The 16825-nt window shown below is 32.2% G+C and overlaps 1 protein-coding gene and 1 long non-coding RNA gene across 2 annotated transcripts in view; one reads left to right on the top strand and one right to left on the bottom strand.

Annotated features, from left to right (window-relative positions):
* Positions 1-16825, top strand: part of LOC143198719 (cysteine-rich motor neuron 1 protein) — a 358308-nt gene that overhangs the window by 206106 nt on the left and 135377 nt on the right. The gene's annotated exons all lie outside the window — the stretch shown is intronic.
* LOC143198720 (uncharacterized) lies at positions 7735-12671 on the bottom strand. The gene is made up of 2 exons (XR_013006277.1): positions 10969-12671; positions 7735-10896 (listed from the first exon to the last, which is right to left on the bottom strand). It is a non-coding gene; the product is annotated as an uncharacterized LOC143198720 (long non-coding RNA).

Raw genomic sequence — 16825 nt, forward strand, 5'->3', positions numbered from 1 at the left:
TAAATTTTTCATTTATTATTGAACGGAAATATTTTGTAATCGCTGTTCAAAAATATAACCTAATATAGATGTTCATGATTTTCTCCCGTGGTGTGATTTCTTCGATTTTTTAATCGAATATTTTTAATGTAACTGATATAATTCAAGTAATATCATTTTATGACCTTACCAAAAATCTAATGGGTTTTCTAAACGCCCAATAAGTGCCATTTCCAAATACTGCTTAATTTGTAAAGATGTTATAATTATTTGTTTCATTCTAGCTACTTTTTTATCAAAATGTCTTCAGATGTAATACATTCTTCGCCAGTATTTGTGTCTTGAATTTCGAGTTGTAGTACCGTATTTGCATCTTTTGAAGTTAGAATGGAAGATATCTCTTTTGTGATAATTTCTTGTATCGCATCAGCATTATTAGCAATACCAAATCCTGCTTTTTTAAATCTAGGATTGCAGACAGCAGAAGTTGAGGATTCTCTTTCAAAAAACATTTCGCTGAATATATCATTCTACTGAGAATTCATAAAATAATAAAAATAGATTGCAAAAAAGATTTCACTGTTTTACCTCCTGATAAAATAAATCTTAACAGCCGACTGAAACACTCACTAGTAGAAAGTAGTAAAATCAGTCGAACCAAAAATAGCGAGTGAAATAATTGATAGTAAAAAGTAATCAATTACTAAACAGTCGATAGTCAATTTCAGTTTAACGTTTCCAACGATAGTTAGAAGTATCGTCTGACTAACTAGTTGAGTTATTTTATTTTGAGTTTGATCTACTCTGATTTTTATGTAAGATAATTGATTATGCTTAGTTGGCACTTTAAACGGTCCGTACATTTTTCCGTACACAGCTTTTCTACAACATTTTATTAACATAATTTAGTTTTCATAAACTCTAATTTATTCTATTAATATTTAGTCAATTTCGGTTATCAAATTACCATTGACGCAATTTCCGCTAAGTGGCAATAATGGAACGATTACTTTCAATAAATATTGTCACTATTTCTGCTCGTTCTTGCGGCGTATATTTACCCTTGAAGCGAAACTGAGCTACACGTCACATAACCAAGATGGCGTGCAAACAAAACAGTAGCGGGACTTTTACCCCTCATACTTCATTATTGTGTAAAATAGATTAAGTATGGTACGCCATTAAACCAAAAGATAAGCTCTTTTATGTAGATTATTAACATTTTCCATATCAAAGCATCAGAACAACATATTATCACACGTCGTATGAATATCAGACTGATATAATCCGGATATTTAATATTCCATAGTCTAGAGTAATATTAATCCGTTATATACCCAATTCAATAGTGCAAACTAAGGAGAGCTCTTCATTCCTACTTGCGTCCATTATTACGCGTCAAAACTGATTACTTTTTGCGGTTGGGTCTACATACATTTACTCGAAAACGGACTTGCTGGTCGAAGCCTTTGTCGGATATATTATGGAATTAGTGGTGTCGCCTGCCTGAGGAAAATCCGCCACGTAATGGAATTGCAGTTCTGCACTTGTAACCACCCGAAAGACTGGTCGAAAAGTTTGTATGGAGTGGCAGCACGTTTTTGCCCCATTATTTTTAGGATCCTGTTCGAATTTTAATTATAATTTAGATTTTTTAAAGTATATCTTTTGTAGTTTTATGTGGATATCAATAAACCAAAGATTGGTTGATTTTATTTTAAAAACTATTACATTTTTAAAGTATTCTCTTAGCATTCATGTTATTTACAATTAAATATGAACTAAAATACTCAAAGAAAGAAAAATCCTAATATCTACACGTCAGTTTGTAGTTATTAACAAACATTCAACAATTGACCAGGTGCATAGAATAATAGATGTAATTGAAAAATGTGCGCTAAGCCTTATTCTTAGAGGTAGCTGAAGCCTTCGATAAGGTATAGCATCACTGCCTTGTTCATAAGTTACAGAAAATATCAAAACAACACATTATAAAATAGTTTTAACAAAAGAATAGAACCGAATTCAAAAAAGTAACTCACTAAAAGGTAAAAAAATAATCAAACCTAGATTTTTAACACAAAAAAAGCATTTTAAAATAAAGTATGTACATAATAATCGTTGTGATAACTAAATAAAAATAATCATAACCCTTATTTAACCTATCTACTAAACGTATTTTATATTCTGTTATATAAACACAATTTAGCTTAATACCTACCTAAACCTATTTATCTGTTTACAATATTATTGGAACTACTACCAATTTTGATCACTTTCAAATCAGTACCATAGAGTAATATATAGAGTGTTAACTTAATACAAATGATTTCAGAATTGTTTTGCATGGTCTCAGCAGGAAGGCGCTGTGAACGTCATTTCGCTAAGTTTCATTGGTTAGTTTACATTACAATTACAGACACCTGTAATGAAAATATTTTATAGAAGAGCATTTCGTTGGTCGGCGATTTCATACGCATCACGTGACTAAACTCTGACGTTACATTCTACTGAGCAATTAAATTTCACATTAAACCGAAATGTAATTTTTCAAAACCATTGATTAATATAAAATTCCATATAAATACAAATATTATACAATATAATGAATATATATATATATATATATATATATATATATATATATATATATATATGATGTATATAAATAAAAAATAATGAAATATAAATATATAAATAAATAATAATTAAATGTGGATATAAAAATGGCTGCAATCTAACTGAAAACATAGCATATCTCGTGGCAAATATAATCAAAATTGTCTATAGCTTTTTTTCCCTATTTCATATTTCTTTAGTGCCATCACTTCAAATAAAATATATTAAAATTTCTATCTTTTTGTTTCCTCATACTGAAAGCAGACCAGCACAGCTGAAAGTCTGTTTTTGTTAATAGTTTACTTACTTGTTCAACAGAAAAATGTATTGACACAATATATAATTATTACTACATTATTATTGTGAAAATTATAGAACAGATAATTAAAACAGTTCTAATGATTGAACGTCAGAAGGGAGAAAACATACCAAAAAGTAATACTTAGCAACAAAAAATTAAAAAGAATAATATATATCAAAATTATTGCTGTGCTCATTATGGCAAAATCGAGGAGTAAAAGAGACAACTTAAGCATCTATTATTAACAATATAATAAAGCAGGAATGATAATCTCTTGTCTATAAAATCAAGCTCATCTTGTCGGTCTACAAATTGTATTAAATTATTTTATATTAATGTATTTTATTAACATCCTTGTTGAAAAGGTTATCTCTACATACACACAAATGTATATCTTGACCGATATACATTTGTATCAGGTAAATGAACCCCTTCAAAATAATTAGGCTGTTAATTGATGGCACTTTACAAACTACTTTTTAAAGGGTAACAAAATCCTTTCATATAGTATAATCACATTTACCTTCAATGTCATTTTATCGTCTGTGTGTGAACTGTGTGTAATATTTTCATGAATTCTTCTGTTATATATATATGAACACAAATGCTTTCTAATTATTTACGCAATGCCAATAATAAAAACAAGTCACACTCACACCTTTAATCTAATTAACTTGGGTTGTTTCTTCCAAGAAAAACTACGTCTTGTTTCTTATTTTCGCATATACACTGGATTCACAACACTTTTGAGGATGAAAATATATTATAATTAAATAATAATGATTCATTAATATAAAATTGCTAATTGTATTTTATGTCAGATACACAAAAATGACGACGTAAACAAACTGAAAGAAACAATGACGTTATAAAAATGAGCCAATCAAATGCCTTTGTAGGCCAATTCAAATGAACCAATCAAAAAAGTTGTCTCAGACCCCCATTGAATGGACCACGCAAAACATTTCCTTGGTTTCGCCTATTTAAGTAAAACTCATAACAAACACTAAGTAAAACATGGTCGATGCCGAACACAAACTATACAAAATAATATGATTCCGTGACACTGACATGTGACAAAAAATTAAATTACCTACAAAACAAATCTAAATTAACATAACTGTTTGGGTTTGGCACCGACTTGAAAGTCATCAGTTGGTAGTAGTTAAAATAAATCTGTAAATAGATTAATAGGTTTAGGTAGGTATTAAGCTAAATTATGTGTATATAGTAGAATATAAAATATGTGTAGTAGATAGGTTAAATAAGGTTTTTTATTATTTTTATTTAGTTATTACAATGATAATTATGTAGATATTTTAAAACGTTTTTTTGTGTTAAAAATCTAGGTTGATTATTTTTTAATTTATAGTGAGTTCACTATTTATTTTTTGGCGTCGTTTCAATTTTTTTCTTAAAAATATTTTATTTAAACAATTAATTACATTGAATTGTGTTGTTACCCAATAGACATATTTTAAATGATTATTTATATACTTTTTTTGTTTCAGGTAAGGACAATTACATTAATCGGTGTTAATATAACGTAACTCAAAGTAGTTTAATGGTATGTATTTGATTTTTCTATCTACGCTTGTATACGCAACAGAAAACAGAACGACAGAAAGTATATATATTTTTGTGGTAATAAAATGGGAAAGTATCCATTAAAAATCCACTTTAAAACACATTTCAATTAATTCATAACACACGCACTGTTGCCATCACCGAGACGGTTCGTTTTATGATGTAACATCTTGGGTAAGTCCCCCTTGAGTACTTTTACATACGAAAATAATATTGTACGTCGAAGATGTCATTAAATATGAACCAAGCCGAATGAAGCGTGGTGAAATGCGATAAGATGGTAGTAAAGAGACTATTAAACCGTTGTCAATATGGGACCCAAATATTTTGAGTGTAGTCGTCAGCCTTTCTCACCAAAACATCTGTTTTAATAAAGATGTGGTAATAAATTCGGTAAACGGTGATATTAATTGAAAATTATCGCGTTTTGTCACAGATACCTCGTATATATCCATCTGTCGTATTTGTCTTTTATGTTCAGTTTTTTTTGTTGGCTTTATTGGGATTTAATTTTTTTATGGGCCTTTTATTATTTCTCTCTATGAAATATTCTCTATAATGTTGATGATTTAGTGCTTTAGACGTGCTTTTCTTTGAATTGATTAAAAAACATCTATATAGAACACTAACTGAATGATATGAAATTATTTTTATACTTTATATATTTGATTTGATTGTAATGACTCCTAAATATTGATATCGTATTTTCGCAGTTAATCTTTATCCACTATTTAATCATAGCACCCTTTTTAAAAAGTCAATAAAAAGACCCATTAGCTGCCAAGATAACACAAATGCAATTCAAATTATTTTACTATTTATCAATCAAAATGTTCTTTTTACATTAATAAATAATCTTAAAAAATACAGCTCCAATATGCTGCCATATTAATTTACAATATATTTTTATTTACAATCATACAACGTAGGGCAAAAGTTCCGCTACCAATTTGTTTTCCTATAACTTTGCTCAAAAAAAACAAAAATAAGTTTGGTTTTCAAAAAAGCTTACTTGGTCTTGGTAAAAATCGCTATGCAACTTTCGGCTGCTTTTTAAGGCATTTTTCAACATCTGAGGCTGAATTTCTTCGATTTCGTGACGAATATTGCCTTAAAGATGTTGAATCGTTTGCGGCTTATTCACATAAATGTTTGATTTTAATAAACTCTATAAGAAAAAGTCTGGTGCTGTTATATCCGGAGATCTGGCCGGCTATGCAAAATCATCACCGGGCGAAATTAGTCTTCGTGGAAAAACGTCATTCAATAATTAAAATGTTGAACGAGCTGTGTGTGCTTCCATTTAGCATGGTAGCACTTTTGCCCCACCTGTTACTACAAAAAGAATAAATTCGGTACATTATTTTCAAAGTTCCCAATGCTATTTAAAACCCATTCATGTTCACATTTTATAGCTTTTAACAATCTAGCTAGCGTTAAAACAATTGTGAACGAAAAACGATATAATGTAGGTTACCAGAACGAGTGGTATAAAAAATGAAAAATCCCGTAGGAAACTGTAATCGGCGATCGCGGAGCTGATCAATTAAAGGTCGAGATAAATGGTGACGACGTCGACCACCCAGCCATCAATTTCGACATCCGAGGCATCGCGTAATGTATACAAATCTCCGCGATTATGCAAGATAATTACGGCGATTATTTCGGACAGTTCGAGGTAATTTTTTAGAAGCCACCGACTCGGTCGCTGCAGTAAACGATCCTGCTTGTCGGTTAGAAGATGTATAAATTCAATTCGAACCATATAGGTTGCCATCGGTGTTCCCCATCAATATTCTAATTAAACCGGTTCGAATTTATCGATATGGATTAGCAAATAGTTGAGTTGAGTGATGTCTTATCGTTAGTTCAATTGTTATTTAAGAGATTTTTCTAGTCTAGAAATTGAAAAAAAATCATCATTTCAAAGCTTAGTCCTTAAAAAGTATGTCCCTAACAGGATTTTTCGCAGATATAGCCGTGCACACGGTGTTGCCAGGTTTTTAAATTATACGCATATTTAAGGAATATAAATTAATTGGAAAGTTTCCTCAAAGGTCAAATTAACATATTTTGGAACAATTGTCATTTTCTATAATTGAATTAATGTTACATGAAAAACCCCCCCATGTACCAGGTGTACTGGAGAATCATTATCGGTTTTTTTTCAAGAAAACTGAAAAATATATTTATTCAAAGTATTGGACATTTTATTCTATGGCTCTTACCCATCTCTTTGCAATTGTGGCAATTTGTGGATGCTATCGCAAAAAACTGTTTGTTCTTTGTGCGAAATCATTCATCGAGTCATTTTCCAACTTCTTCGAAATAGTCGAAGTGCTGCTCTGCAAGCGCGTGGCCCACAGATCATTGTGTTGCGACCAAAACGCCACGTGATGACCTGATCTGACCCATGGCCAAACCATGATTTTTTGCGCTTAGAGCTTTCAAAATAAATTCATTTTTCATCACTCGTTTCATTCGATGCAGAATTGACTTCCGATCATACTTTTGCATAAGCAGCATTTCATAGACGAATTTTAGTTTTTCCATTTGCCTATCATTCAAATATAGCACCCATCGTCTCATTTTTTGTATTTTTTCGCCCTTTTGCTCGTAAGCGGTCGCTAATCATTTCTTGGGTCGCATTTAACGCTTCTGTCAGTTGCTTTTGACTTTGGATTGATCCAGTATCTGTTGCAGTTTTGCATCGTCCCACTTTTTCGGTCTGCCAGAACTTCCTTTGTCTTACACATCGAAATAACAACTTTTAAATTTTTGAAACCACATCTCACATGTTTTTAAGGTTAGAGCAAGCGTAGCGTAAGTTTTAATCAGCAAACCATGACTTTCAGCGGCATTTTTCTTTTAATTAAATAAGAAAAGTAATGCACACCACAAATGCACGTTTTTAAAAACGAAACTTGACATTTCTAAGAGGTATAAATCTATGACGATATTACTTTCGCCAAATATAACACGTATAGCTTTGAAGCTTGGGTACAATATAGTTTAATTGTGTCCTAGTTCATTGGATTCTGCCTCTAGATAGCTTGTAAATGACCACATCACTGACGGAAACTGCCGAAGTTTACCGAATGTTGACTGGCCATCTAGAAATAGTCACTATCCAAATATAATTATAAAATGTTTGCATGTTTTAATGATATTTATATAAAAACGGCCACACACGATCCCATAAACTTGTCTGAAGTTTCATCTTCCGCCATGGGAATAAATGACCGGCCGCTCGCTGCTCGCGTAGCCGAGAGCCGTGTTTCGCACCACGAACGAAAAAAAAACACATAAATCCGGTCGGACATAATCGTAGAGCGGAAATAAAAACGCCTGTCCGGAAGACGGGACCGGGCCACGTCTTGTGGGAAATCTTGCCATTGAGCCATCATTCAAATTGGGCGGTGGCAATTTGCCCTTTTTCTTCTTGCTTTTAGCGTCGTGCAAATTGGATCTGACCCGTTATTGTCGATGTTTTCTCCTAAACGTTATGGAGGCGGAACTGTATACGTTCCTTTACTTATGACATTGTAAACGTTTTTTATCTAGACTATGAGATTAGAGGACCTGTCTAAGTATAAGAGGTTATGTCAGTGGCGGCTCCCGATAAACATTTTAAGGTAAAAACTTATATAATTTTTATAAATTAAGTCCGTCCTAACGGGTCAATTGAAGAGTCTCCGGCCTGCCATAGTAAAACACATTTTTTGGCAAAATTAGTTTTTTTTTATTCAACATAATTCCCTTCGAGTGTGATAGACTGATTATAGCGACCCTCCAACTTTTCAAAACCATTTTTGTAGTACGATTTGTCTTTGCTTCAAAATGGGCCTCAGTTTTGGCGATCACCTCTTCATTCGATGAAAATTTCTTCCCAGCGAGCATTCGTTTGAAATCTTAGAACAGGAAATAGTCATTGGTGGTAGATCTAGAGAATACGGTGGAAGAGGAAGCAATTCGAAGCCCAATTCATGGCTTTTTACCATCGTTTTCACTGACTTGTGACACGGTGCATTGACTTGGTTAAGCAGCATTTTCTTTTTCTTCAAATGCGGCCGTTTTTAGGCTATTTCGTCCTTCAAACGGTCCAATAACGCTATGTAATAGTCAATGTTGATGGTCTTTCCTTTTTCAAGGTAGTTAATGAAAATTATTCCATGCGCATCCCAAAATATAGACACGCTTTGGAGCGGGTTCATCGTTTGCGGTTCACTAGGATGACTGTCGATTGGACTTCGGAGTGAAATGATGGAGCCATGTTGCATCCATTGTCACATATCGACGCAAAATATTTTGTTTATTACGCTTGATCATTTGCAAACACTTCTCCGAATCATCAACTCGTCGTTGTTTTTGGTCAAAAGTGAGCTCGCGCGGCGCCCACTTTGCACAGAGCTTTCTCATACCCAAATGTTCCTGAATGATATGATGTACACGTTCAGTTAATATCTTTAAAGTGTCTGCTATTTCACTCAATTTCAATTTACGGCCATTCAAAATCATTTTGTGGATTTTTTAAATGTTTTCGTCAGTAACAACCTCTTTCTGGCCTCCACTGCTTTCATCGTCTTCGGTGCTCATTTTACCACGTCTAAACATAGAATGCCAATCCTTGATGGTTGATTTTTCTGGGGCAGTGTCCAGAAACTCGGCATCAAGCCAAGTTTTTGCTTCAACTGTATTTTTTCCCTTCAAAAAGCAATATTTTATCAAGACGTGAAATTCCTTTTTATCCATTTTTCACAATATCAAAAGTTGCTTTACTCAAAATGCTATAATTCACAAACTAATTATCCGACAGCTGTCAAATTTTAACACGCATCTTTTGAGGGCTAGGACTAACTAAAAATATATGGATTTATTGCTAGTGGCGCCATCTATGTGTCAAGCCGAGGACTTTTCAATTGACCTGTTATTATTCGATATATTTCGATCAGTGTATCATGTCGTCTGACTCACACATCCCAACGTTAAAAACGTTTTGGTTATTTTGTGAATATTGTATAGCCGAAGCTATCAATTCGTATCAACTTCTGTAATTAAACCCGTAGTTTGACATAACTGGAACGTTTTGAATGTGTATCTGGCACACGTCCAAGGTCCGTACCAAAAACAAGGCAAACACACTAACCCACGCGCTGTTCCCGCAACAAGTGACCAATTTGTGTCTGCGTAAAAAAAGAGGCAACATCAGCGAAAACCTGAAACGTCCAAGTAGTTGGCGGCTTTTTCTTTACCCCCGGTTTATTGAAGCTGTCAATTCGCTTCTTTTGTTCACGTTTATACATTTTTTATTGGATTTCCATTTGCGGTATTTATGTATGAGATTTTGAACGAAAGTGGGGAAACAATGTTGGTAGAGATTTTAGATTTATTTTATTTTATGTAGGAACTGATGTTGACTGAAATTATATAAATAAATAGAAAATAAAATCCAGTTCATATACAACAAGTAATTATATATTTTATATGTTACACTTAATTAAATATCCAAAATACGGGGTGAGTACACGCATAAATATTTTAAAATTATTATGGTTTCGTTAAAAAGGTATAACTAAAGGTTAATGTCAATTCAGTGCTGTAGGGTGTAGTATCAGTTCGACCTTTTGGTCATTTAAATAGGTGGTCAAGTAGGTAAACGGTGAACAGGTCCTGAAGGCTTAATAAACCTAATTAATAATTTTATATTTTTGTAATGTATTTTATTTTCATTAGAGAACATATTTGCCTTTTTATCTTTAGTTCTTGTTTCCTTTGTTGTTGTGTTTTTTTCTCAAATCACTTTGATATCACTGTATTTCTCTTTAGTTTTTTTTGTTACTACCTGTGTACATTTTTCTTGATAAAATTAGATTTAATCGCTGCATTATCCATTTTGTATTTGTCATATCTACAAAATAGTAGTATTCATTCCCTCCTCATATATTCTAAACAAATGCTCATGTATATTCTGAGCAGCTACACACATATCTATGAATATATATTTTTCAGACTCTACAATACTATTTTCTACAGTTACCCTATTTTAATTACATACTCACCTTTAGTTAGTTCCACTCTCATCGCCCTGTCATGGTATTGTCATCATCATAATCCCAGATCCAGAAAGTTTCATTCACTCACTGTGACATTCTGAGCCACTATTCAAATCAATAGCTGTTGATGAGGTGTTAATTTCCAACATTAGTTCCACCATCTGTCAATTTATTCTTCTGTGAGTCTAATGGAGTTTATCCAAACCGAAGGGTGTTATTGTATACAGTCCTTTTCACATATCCAAATAGAGCTTGCTTGTATATGTTTCTCGACCTGCATGTTTATTGTAGTTATTCTCTGTCACATCCTATAACAATTTGATTTGATCGAATATGCAGTGAGGAAGACGTCACCCTCTGTGGGTAGATCAGATATTTGAGCTACAGGGTATGTTTTTTCAAGCCAATTACAAAAAAAGTAAATGACACAAAACAATTAAACATTTATTATTTTAATAAAATATTAAAAATTATTATGATTTACAAAATCTAATCAAATGTTATTCTAACTTTTACCTTTTTCCATCAATTTTTGTTTATTTTCTCTATGTCTTTACATTATTTTTATTAGCATTTTGCCAAGAGTGGCCTAATATTCAATTTTGGAACACCTATGTCTATACAAAAATTAAAATAATAAGTCACTTAATTTTATTATATGCTTTTAAAATGTCTGGAAGTTACATTGGATATCTTCGGAGGTTATTTTTATACTATATAAATCCTGTTTCCTAACAATGATTGAAATGATGACATATATCCTTCAAAGAGCTGCCCCCTATGTTTTCTATGGATAATTTCCTTACCAACAGTTACCTCTTGAATAAAACTAACATCACGGTATATAGGTATAAACTTTCTTTTCGGTGAATCCAAGATTATTGGTTTCCTTTTTTTGAAAGATTTTAGTCATGGTGTTAGTCATTGGTGAAGAAATTTATCAAAACAAGCAAAGCGCCAAAACAACGTTTCTTTGTTTATAAGCTCTTATTATCTATATCCTCTTATAGCTTGTACCCAGTGATTTGAAGAACTTTGCAGACATTTGATAGCCGAACGACTGTTGCAGGCAAAATGAGATGGAAAATATCGACTGGTATTAAAACGAATTGACCACCTGCAATAGGGAATACATAATGCATCCTGATTACGTGAGCTCACTGCTACTTCGGATAGACTATATTTAGTATAAATATATGAATCAGGGTTCAAAAAATTGTAAACAATATTAAAAAACAAAAAACTAGCTGCCCGTGGTGACCGACCGACCCTTAACCATATACAAAACGTCGATAGCTATTTTTATATCCTACCTCTTTAAAATAATGAACGTCCCAATTTATTTTAAACGATCACAATTGAACCTTTATTTATGTAACAGGTTGATTGCTTTTCTGTTTGCTTCCTCAACATCAAGACCGGGCTAAAAATACATCGTCGTCCCGGACACCTACCGTGTCGGTCGAGGAGTAAACGTAGCAGGCCGCGGCGAGCAACCTTGAAATTACATAACAACGACAGCTGCCTCTCGTAAAGTGAGCATTTAATTGGTCGAGATTGCGAATTAGTACGGGAGGTTGGCCTTCGTAGAGGTTAACGTTTGACATGTTGGGATCGTGGTAAATATCACCGATGGCTGTCAGAGACGTCAACGACAGATTGTTTATCAGCCGCATAATCAAGAATATAATTCTGTTAAATGTATTAGTTTATTTTTCGACGCTTTGTTATTATATTTTACTCATGTCAAGGACAATAGTCTAGTTCTGGAGAATCTCCGCATGCGCGCAAGGATTTCAATTTGCAGCATTGTCAATTGTTGAAAATTTTACCTATATTTAATGAATATAATATATAAAGTAACCTAATATTTCTGTTGAGACCTGAGTAAAATGTTTTGGTATATTTTTCGTCTCCTATAATATAAAAATTGTTATTTATAAATATCTTTCGTTTTAAAATAGTTTTGAAAGGAAAAAAAGAGAAAACAAAACAATAATAGCAATTATTATGTATCAGAATGTTGAAAAAATATGTTTTATTATAGGAAACGAAAAGTAAATAAAACAAAATAAGATAAAAAATACAAACAAATATACAATACAAACTTTAAAAAAAGACAAGAAAAAAAATACCTAATACTATTAACATGCAATGAATAATTTCATTTTAAAGGAAGTAGAATTGAATGCATGATTTTACTGAAAAGTTATAAAATAATAAAAATAGATTGTAAAAAAGTTTATATTTAGGAAAGGGGTTTTGACAGTTAAAAGACTTGAACAAAAATCGAGACAGTTAAATCGAAAAGTCAATCAAAAAAATTACCTATTATTGCCGTAAAAACAGTCAAAATAATTTACTATTTATCATTCCCAATTTTAATCTTTTTACCCGATTACATTAACAATCTTGAAAAATATCATTTCAAAATGCTGCTATATTAATATATAATATATTGTTATTTACAAGCAAACTACCAAAATTTCATATAAAACTATATAAGCCTAAGTTCAGCATATTTTTGTCAAATTCGCGACTAGGACGACAGAGCCAGAATGTTAAAAATCAGTCGAATGAAACTAGTAGAACCTAAAATAGTAACTAAAAGTACACGACTGAAAGAGTTTATAGTAAATAGTAATCATATCAGTCGGACTCAAAATAGCGACTGAAACAGTCACTAGTAAAAGGTAATAAGATCAGTCGAACTAAAAATGGTGACGGGGACAATCATAATAATAAGTAGGCAATTACTAAACAGTCGATAGTCAATTTCAATCGAAAGTTCCTAACGCTAATTCTGTATGTATCAGGTGTTCATACTACTTAATTCCTCCCTTGTATTATTTCATGCATTTTGCTTGAAAATATGTATCTCCTAGTGTTTTAGTAATATTGTCAATAAATCAATTTTCCGAAACATTTCAACGAATCTACATTATTAGCAGTTTAATTTCAGCTAATCAATCACATCATCAATCAACCGAATCAACGGTTCGTATGTTTTTAACGAAGTTAACAATTACGTATCATACTCGGAATATTTACAGATTTGCATCCAACACGCCGCCACGCGGATTCACGGTTTTATAATTAGACGATTATCAGGCTCATTCTTCCATCACGATCTATATATTCGAACTGATCTATGCACGGGAACATTTTATTTACGTAAAACGAAATCAGTATTAATAGTCCGGCAGTAACCGAACCCAATAGAAATCTAAGCAACTATTCTCTAGTGAATTAATCTAAAGCAAGATAGATACCTTTGCTGTCAATGTTATTTTTGGTACATTCGCTCACAGAGAATGTAATGCATAATATTCGGCTCGTTGAAAACGGATCAGTAGCGCGCAGTGGTCGACATGTCACATTAAGCAGACAAAAGTTTAATTTTTTTTTAAATCAAATGCAATATTTTGGTTTTTGCCAATTTTTGTCGCGTTTTCGATGGAGTATACCTCCATTTCATGTATAAATAGATACATATTTTCGCTATGTATGTATGTAGTACTGGCCTACCATAGTAAAACACATAATTTTGGCAAAATTAGTTTTTTTTATTCAACATAATTCCCTTCAAGGGTGATACACTGATTAGGGTCGCTACTCCAACTTTTCGATACCATTTTTGTAACACGATTTGTCATTTGCTTCAATATAGGTCTCAGTGTCGGCGATCACCTCTTCATTCGACGAAAATTTCTTCCCAGCGAGCATTGTTCTGAGATCTGAGAATAGGAAATAGTCGCTTGGTCAGATCTGGAGAATACGGTGGATGAGAAAGCAATTCGAAGCCCAATTCATGGAGTTTTGTTATCGTTTTCACTGACTTGTGACACGGTGCATTGTCTTGGTGAAGCAGCGTTTTCTTTTTCTTCAAATTTTCGACTTTCAACTCTCAAATTTCAAATTCTTTTTTCGACAAATCTGTTATATTATTTATGTTTGATTGATGTCATTTTAATCGGGATTTTCATTTTAGTTACTTGTTTATTAAGATATTCTGAAAATAAAATAGTGTCTACTGTAATATCCTAAGTTCAAATAAATATAGGAATTTCAGTTTATATATAGCCCAATAGACACTCTCGAATAAGTTAGAATAGTTTATAGAATAAGTTAGGATATACTTTAAAATAAGTTAGAGTAGTATCTAGAATAAGATTTAGATTATAAGTTGTACAGCAGATCACTTCAGTAAGTGCCTTCTACATGTCAGTATGGTTATATTATATAACGGAAATCGTATAATAATACTTATTGTCCACAGGATGATTGTTGACGTCTTAGATTAATACAATATGTCTTAGATAATATAAATATTATATACTACACAAATAGTTTTACTGTTATTAGCCATAGAAAAAATCTGTTCAAATTTATTTCAGTAGTTTACTAAAAGCTATGTGTTTTTACCGCCAGGCAGCTTCACTGTTGATATGGTCCATGTCTAAAGTTCTGTATATTATGCTTGAGGCAAAAATTGCCAATACTTCCACACCGATTTATATTTTTAGATTTAAATATACAAAGTAAAACAGAACCTGAATAAGAGTGTTACTTTTAAAGGATGTTTTATCATACTATGGGCGATGTACATTACATTGATGACTAAACATCGTAAAACATTAAATTAGCACAGAAATTATATTGTTTATCAATAAAGAATGACTATTGTTTAGTAAGAACGAATGAGTCACACTACAATTGCGATATTTAAGGGATTATCTGAGAATTATCTCGAATCACCTAGACTTTGCTTTGCAAACAATATTTGTATTACTAGCAAACAACCAGCATAGTTAGATGTTTCATCAGACCTATTTCGCAAGATGCAATTGCAAATATAAACTCGAAAAAGTTCCTAGCTTTGACCTGATTAGTCGTGAAACTTTAAAATAATAACAGAATTTACTAATTCTATTAACGCCTTCTTCAGATTGAGGTATGTCTCTATGATGTGGAAGGTTGCAAAAGTAATAGTGATTCCCAAATCTCCTCACGATCATATGCGGTTATTTCGAAACTTCATGAGAAAATTCTTCGTAAGAGATTAAAACTTAAAACAGAATAAAAAACACTATCTTTGATTCGGTACTAGTTGCAGTCAACAAAATCTACAAATGGACGAAAGATTCGAAAATTGAACTTAATAGCTCCAAATCTGTTTATGTTAATTTTGCATTGCAGCGATCAGATAATTATAAAGCCAATTTGGACCTATGGGGTGTAAATATGGAGTTGGACTAAAAATTCAAATCAACTAGTCATCCAACGATGCCAAAACAAAATTATTCCATTAATTACCAATGCCTAAAGCCCCGTAACCAATGAAGAATTGCACGATGACCTGGAAATCAAATGGATTTGCTGAGTTATCTAAGATTTCGACTTAAAACATGAAACAAGATTACTAAATCATACTAGCGTGGACGCAATACAACTACTGGACAACGCGCAGGTAATCAGAAGCGAATCAAACCATACGAACTTATATAAAGTATATACCTTTAGTGTAAACTATAGCTTAAGTTTTTATAATTTTATAATTGAGGAATACATAGTAATGTATTTATCTTGCATTCGCGTGGCTTGTGAATTAATCCAAGTACAAATGAAATGTAGTAATAAATTAACTTATAATTAAGATTGTACTAAGTATATCTATTAAAGATGTTATAAAAAAAGTTTTGATTTAGATACCATTTTAGACCACCATTTGATCATCGATCACTAGTAGAAGACCATGAACAATCACTAGAAGACAGAACAGTCTACTCCTCTGTCTTCCTTGATATAACTCAGGCTCTCGATAAAGCATAGCACAAATGCTTGTTGTTTAAAGTGAATCTGAGTGAAATTTTTTACAATCTTATTTATCAGAATGATATTTTAGAATTAAGGGAGAAGATACTTATTCTGAAATAAATAAAAGTTATAGCAGAGGTACCATAAGGTCAATATGAAACAATACTAACTTTTGCTGTCGAGTACGTTTCCTGCTAAGGGCAGTTATTGCCGTAGAAAAGCATCCTGAATAAACTCCAAACCTCCATTGAGAAAATTAACACTTGGAATAAAACATGGTCTTTCAAGTCAGATCAAGCGAAAGTCTATACTGGTAAATTTTACTATTAGAATAAACAATAACCGGATCCCTTTTGGTGACTTAGCTAATCATCTAGAACGCTGGAAAACTCATAACAAAATTAACACCAAACTGAAGAACTGAAATATATAGGCTACTTAGAAGAAATTCCGCGTGTCTACATATATC

The sequence above is a fragment of the Rhynchophorus ferrugineus genome, unplaced genomic scaffold (assembly GCF_030347505.1).
Source record: "Rhynchophorus ferrugineus isolate W39M unplaced genomic scaffold, kcgeb_rfMv2 rfM6, whole genome shotgun sequence".
Taxonomy (NCBI): domain Eukaryota; kingdom Metazoa; phylum Arthropoda; class Insecta; order Coleoptera; family Curculionidae; genus Rhynchophorus; species Rhynchophorus ferrugineus.